The 6,967-nt window shown below is 31.4% G+C and overlaps 1 long non-coding RNA gene across 1 annotated transcript; it reads left to right on the plus strand.

The window, feature by feature from the left end:
- The first annotated feature begins 1,402 nt into the window (after positions 1-1,402).
- LOC144853849 (uncharacterized) lies at positions 1,403-2,461 on the plus strand. Its single transcript, XR_013614440.1, has 3 exons — positions 1,403-1,490; positions 1,874-2,022; positions 2,234-2,461. It is a non-coding gene; the product is annotated as an uncharacterized LOC144853849 (long non-coding RNA).
- The last annotated feature ends 4,506 nt before the right edge of the window (positions 2,462-6,967 follow it).

A 6,967-nucleotide genomic window follows, 5' to 3' on the forward strand; every position in this document is an offset into this window, starting at 1 on the left:
TAATAGACTATAGGCCTAGTAGGCCTAGAGCTAATACTAGGCCTAGGCCTAGGCCTATTATTATGATAGGCCTAGGCCTAGGCCTATTCTATTGTTGCAACCACTTTACCTTAAAAAAAACAATTTGTATCCAAAGCTAATTTGATACGAAGACATCCTTCCACATGCCAATAAAAAAACTACTAGCTACCCAGCAAACACATAACGTTTATCTAACGTTAGTGTTTGGTTGTTGTTTGGCCAGGTTCACTACAAACGTTCAAGTGACGTTCGAATAACGTTCATTCAAAAAACGTTGTTTGTTTGACATTATTTTAACGTTGGGGGAACGTTTACAGTAATGTTCAAATATAACATTAAAATAACTTGTCTTAATAAGATTTATCTAACGTTCAAAAAACGTTAAAAATAATGTTTAAATCTAACTTAAACAGAACGTTTTTAATAACGTTTATCGAACATTAGACGGACATTCAGAATAACGTTCAAAAAGTAACTTTCAGTGAACCTTTTTAACAACGTTCATCTAACGTTAGATTAACTTTCATAATAACGTTAAAATATAACGTTACATAACTATTTCTAAAACCTTTATCTAACTTTAAAAGAACGTTCTCAATAATGTTTAAATCTAACTTAAACAGAACGTTTTTAATAACGTTTATCGAACATTAGAAGGACAATCAAAATAACGTTCAAAAGTAACTTTCAGTGAACCTTTTTAACAACGTTCATCTAACGTTAGGTTAACTTTCACAATAACGTTAAAATGTAACGTTACATAACTATTTGTAAAACCTTTATCTAACATTGAAAGAACGTTCACAATAATAATTAAATCTAACTTAAACAGAACGTTTTTAATAACGTTTATCGAACGTTAAAAGGACAATCACAATCAATGCAAAAGTAACGATTAGAGAACATTTTATAAACATTCATCTAACGTTAGATTAACATTCACAATAACGTTAGAAGATAACTTAACATTGAAAAGAGCGGCAATTTAGAACTTTAAAATATAACATTTTCATTAACATGCATCTAACGTTGAAAGAACGTTCTTAAGAACGTTATAATCAAGCCGTGTACAAAACTTTAATCGGTAATAGAATGTAAGGAAATGCACACATATAAATGTAACTTTCACAGAACTTTTATGATGACGTTTATCTTAAGTTAAAATAACGTTCACAAAAATGGGACAATAAATACTAGGGTATATTAAAATGTTGCAACAGATTAGAAAATACGACAGTTTTATGCTATGACCTACAGTAGATAAACACCTACATTCTTCACGAGGAGACCTCATGAAGGATCTTATTTCATGAATAATACGATTTGATTGGCTAGTTTTCAAGGCTTTGACCACTGAACATTCATTTGTTCAAATTTGAAACTGATGTCTCCTTGCTTGCACAGGACTGTGGAGTAAGCAGTGAAAAGTTGAAATTTCATGGTAAAAATGGCTCAACATTATGTAATAGGTAAGAAATAATTGTATTTATTTGGTGAGGAGTCTCATCTGTACTTCTAGGCTTGGCCCACTTTAGTATTAGCCCGAGTATGCCAAGGCCAAGCATCTATTAATCTTCTTAACTCATGTTCAGTTACTACCAGGTACATTTGTACAATTCTATCTATCAAGCAGTGGTTCAGACTAGCCACTTATTCAGTATTAAAACAACTATTTTTTAATGTATGAACTGTAATGTTTTGATGACAATAAATATATCACCATAGTTGACGAATTAATAAGATAAGCATCACACTTGATAGATGGTATAGTTGGTTGAAGATAAAAATGTAATTTAATGTTGTGAATAATAATGACGTGATATTATTATATTTCTATTTCCGACATCGGTAGTCTATCATGGCATCAAATGAAAACCTTTCTTGTAAACTGGAAAACTGTTATCATCATCGTCAAGTAACCTGTAACCCCTTAAAAGCATGTGCGGATTCAAACGTACAAAATCATATTGATGTACAGTACTACCGACTGTGATAACAAAGGTAATCACTTTTGTCAGTTATTTCATGTTATATATAGTTACATTTTTCTATATGTTTACTCTTCTAATTATTACTTTTGTTATTATAGTTAACAATTCTATTTCACCAATTTCAACACTTTAATGTACAAAATCTGTTACTAATGAATTTCTAGTGACAAGAATAATTAGCAAACTACAGTATTATCAAACAAAACATTTTAACTCCACAGACTGGACCACTGATATAGTTGGATTGAAGAGGAGCCATGTACAAGAAGTTGAAATATAATACAATTGCGAATAATTATAATAATTTAGATACAGCTCAAATCAGCAGTACAGAACTGTAATAGAGTTACTGTGATTTAAAGTTATGGCCTGGCAACAAAGAAAATACTGTACCACGATTATTTTTATATAGTAATATTATTATAAAATGATTATTCATTATTTTGCCATGTATTTATATGTTGATGTAGTACATTATAACTGTTTACTTTCTTATTTGTTTTAAAACTTGTCTTTCTTCAATAAAATCTTATCAGATGCCGTATATTTTAGCCATGTGTTGTGTACAGTAGGTGAGGTTCCTAGAAAAATATGCATGCGAATTTTAATCAATGAACGTTTATACTATTTAACGGTGACTAGCAACGTTTAAAAAATGTCAACAACCAACGTTTTGAAGATTACAAATAGAATTCAACAAACACTAAAATGATGTTATTATTATGGATGTTAATTTGAAAATTAAACTAACGTTACTAATAAGGTTTAAAAAACGTCAACAAGGGTCAACATTTTTACGTTAAGGTAACGTTGTTTTACAACATCTAAATAACGTTACCATAACGTTCAATAAACATTTAAAAATAACGTCATTTAAACATTATTTCGAACCTTCAAACAACGTTATTATTAAAGTTTAATGAACGTTTACAAGGGTCAACATTTTGTCGTCAATCAAACGTTAACTTGTAACATTCAACAAACGTTTAAAAAATCACCTTATTTGAACGTTATTTTAAACCTTCAACAAACGTTACAAAAAATTTTCAAAGAACGTTTACAAGGGTCAACATTTTTACGTCAACCTAACGTTAATTTGTAACATTCAAAAAACGTAACAGTAACATTCAAATAACGTTATTTGAACGTTAAATTGTTTGCTGGGTAGGGGCCTAGGCCTAGCTAAGTATAAAAAGTGTATTGCTATACAATACAATACAACGGATAGGCCAGCTAGGCCTAGGCCTAGGCTAGGCCGAAATCAAACTTCCCCGCAGGAGGTTCGTGCAGGCCCACACTTTTTGAGACTCGTCAACTTATTGTTTAAGAATGCAGATATTTTTTGCCCCGTCGATATAAAATATTTTCCGGTAGAAGTAATTATTAGTTTATTACTAATTCTTATGTTAAGGTAGTATAAGTATAGGATTTGGTAAATCATTTAATACAAATAAATATAAGTAGAACCACCAGAACTATTTCCGCTATACAGCCCTATTTAAAAATGGCCTGGTCTAAATTAACATTCTACCTACTAGGGAACGTAGGTTGGCCGAGGCACTCTGCTTGACTTTCTAGGCCCCCCACACTACAAGTCCTAGGCCTACCCGTTAGGCCAATTTCTCTCGCGTTGTGGTAATAAGGATACGCAGCTAAAGTGAATTTCCTCCGCTACACTGAACCACGAGCTAAGCCTACATATTTACCGATACTCGTCAATTTATTTTTTTATGGCATCAATGCTACACATTTTGCCCATTGATAATACATTTTCTCGTACTAAAAAGTACTTATTAATTTAATTCATTATGTCTATACTTTATTTATTTAGATATTTAGTTTCCGTTTCTTGTTGAATAAACTGCAAATAAATAAAGCTATTGTATTTCTAAAGGTTCCTTTAGCAAAATGGAATCATCTTTCCTATAGTATATAAGAATACAAAAATATTTAGGATCTCGCTATTTATCTGGGCGATGTAGTCTGTGGGGTTAAAGAATACTCGAGCGGAAGAATACAACACATAATAATTAACCATATCTATTACCAGTAAAACAGCGTCCTCTCTTATTATTTCGCGTAGGTTTCAAATAATAACGGGGAAAAAAAGTTAAGTAATATTTAATAGCATAAGTGTGTTCCACTCATAAAAGAGTATTTAATTCCAAAATTGTAATACAGTATATCGAAAAGTTAGATTTTTATTAGTGATAGAAATTTAGTATTATTTGGATAAAATAAAACTGTAAAAACATCATTCAAAAACCATCGTGGAAAAATACTTAACCAACTTCAATTTTGTTCAAATTTGGTACAATAATTCTATATGTATTTATTTATCTTTAGAGACTCGTCAACTTATTGTTTAAGAATGCAGATATTTTTTGCCCCGTCGATATAAAATATTTTCCGGTAGAAGTAATTATTAGTTTATTACTAATTCTTATGTTAAGGTAGTATAAGTATAGGATTTGGTAAATCATTTAATACAAATAAATATAAGTAGAACCACCAGAACTATTTCCGCTATACAGCCCTATTTAAAAATGGCCTGGTCTAAATTAACATTCTACCTACTAGGGAACGTAGGTTGGCCGAGGCACTCTGCTTGACTTTCTAGGCCCCCCACACTACAAGTCCTAGGCCTACCCGTTAGGCCAATTTCTCTCGCGTTGTGGTAATAAGGATACGCAGCTAAAGTGAATTTCCTCCGCTACACTGAACCACGAGCTAAGCCTACATATTTACCGATACTCGTCAATTTATTTTTTTATGGCATCAATGCTACACATTTTGCCCATTGATAATACATTTTCTCGTACTAAAAAGTACTTATTAATTTAATTCATTATGTCTATACTTTATTTATTTAGATATTTAGTTTCCGTTTCTTGTTGAATAAACTGCAAATAAATAAAGCTATTGTATTTCTAAAGGTTCCTTTAGCAAAATGGAATCATCTTTCCTATAGTATATAAGAATACAAAAATATTTAGGATCTCGCTATTTATCTGGGCGATGTAGTCTGTGGGGTTAAAGAATACTCGAGCGGAAGAATACAACACATAATAATTAACCATATCTATTACCAGTAAAACAGCGTCCTCTCTTATTATTTCGCGTAGGTTTCAAATAATAACGGGGAAAAAAAGTTAAGTAATATTTAATAGCATAAGTGTGTTCCACTCATAAAAGAGTATTTAATTCCAAAATTGTAATACAGTATATCGAAAAGTTAGATTTTTATTAGTGATAGAAATTTAGTATTATTTGGATAAAATAAAACTGTAAAAACATCATTCAAAAACCATCGTGGAAAAATACTTAACCAACTTCAATTTTGTTCAAATTTGGTACAATAATTCTATATGTATTTATTTATCTTTAGTATAAAAATTGGGTAATTTACTAGAATTTTAGATGATTTGGACATTTTTTATTTTTCAAAATATGATGCCTATGGTTCTACTATACATTTACAACATTTTTTTTTACTAAAAGTGCGCCTAAGTTATTTTTTAAAAAAAACTTGATACTAGTATTTTTCTTTTACATTATAACATTTGTGTAGTAAATTTTTCTTCTCATAAGCTATTATAGTGTAGGCCTACATTTATATTATAGTAGAACCGTTTAATTGGGGACAGCTCTTTTTACTATTTCGCCTTAACGTCTGTTTTTTTAACATTCGCCATTTACATTGCAAATTATAAATGGTATTATTATTTTTTAGTGGATTTAGAATAGCTAGAACATGTGTGATAGTAGTTTTGACTACACTATATCAGGGAAGAGTGAGATTAAAGCAGTCGTGAATTAAAATTTCAATAAAATTTGTCAACACATATAATTTTACTGTTTCGCCTTAACGTCTGTTTTTTTAACATTCGCCATTTAGGCCTAGGCCTACATCGCATTATAAATGGTATTATAATTTATACTGGATTTGGAATAGCTAGAACAGTGTGTAGTTTAAACTATACTATATCAGGGGAATGAACGTGAATTAAAATGTCCATAACATTTGTCAACAAATATAATTTTGCGATTTCGCCTTAACGTCTGTTTTTTTTTACATTCGCCATTTGCATTATAAATGGTATTATTCTTATAATGGATTTGGAATAGCTAGAACATGTGTGTAGATCTTTTCCAGATGGATTTCTTTCAAACTAAATGAGGGGATCTGCTAGGTTCCCGCCCGGAGAAATAGTTTTTCTTACAAGATTTGAATAATCAACAATATCAACATTCAACAGTGTGGCGTGTTGACCGCAATGAATAACAATACCATCTTCCCCACTACACCTGCACCAACTCATTTGCATAATAACGCACGGCATACCAACTGATCAATATTTGTATAGGAGTAGCAATCAATGGGTTGGTTGGATGGCTGCTGTTGTTCATCATGTAATTCATTGTATCAGTTGTTTTGATTTCTCATGATCAATTATTCACTTAATTCATTTCATTTATTCATGATCAAACACAGTAAAATGTAGTACATGGTTTGGAATAATGTTCGTTTGTTCAAAGTTAATAATTCACACAGAAATTGTGAAATTATTTATTACAATAATGCATATGTATTTAAATAAATAGAGAGAATACACTAGCCAGGCTAGGCATCGGCATCTTTACACATTTCTATTTATTTGTTCCTAATTTTCTGACATAACTTAGGTGTTCTTAAAATTGAGGGCGCCAAACATAAAATTTACGAGATCGGAAAGAGGCGGGAAGCCAAAAAAAATGATGGTGTGCTCCCTTGCCTCTAGCACGGTAAGGCTCTCTCACAGCCTTGGGGGTACCACACATCAGATGCTTTGATGTTATTGCCTCATAATGTGTGGTGGAAAGGGGGACGTTTAAGTCTGTGAACCCCAAACACAGAAGCTCGCATAGCTTTAACTCTTTTCCACCGACCGGCATGGGGTTTGAACCCACGATAA

This window comes from Antedon bifida, chromosome 10, assembly GCF_963402885.1.
Source record: "Antedon bifida chromosome 10, ecAntBifi1.1, whole genome shotgun sequence".
Taxonomy (NCBI): Eukaryota; Metazoa; Echinodermata; class Crinoidea; order Comatulida; family Antedonidae; genus Antedon; species Antedon bifida.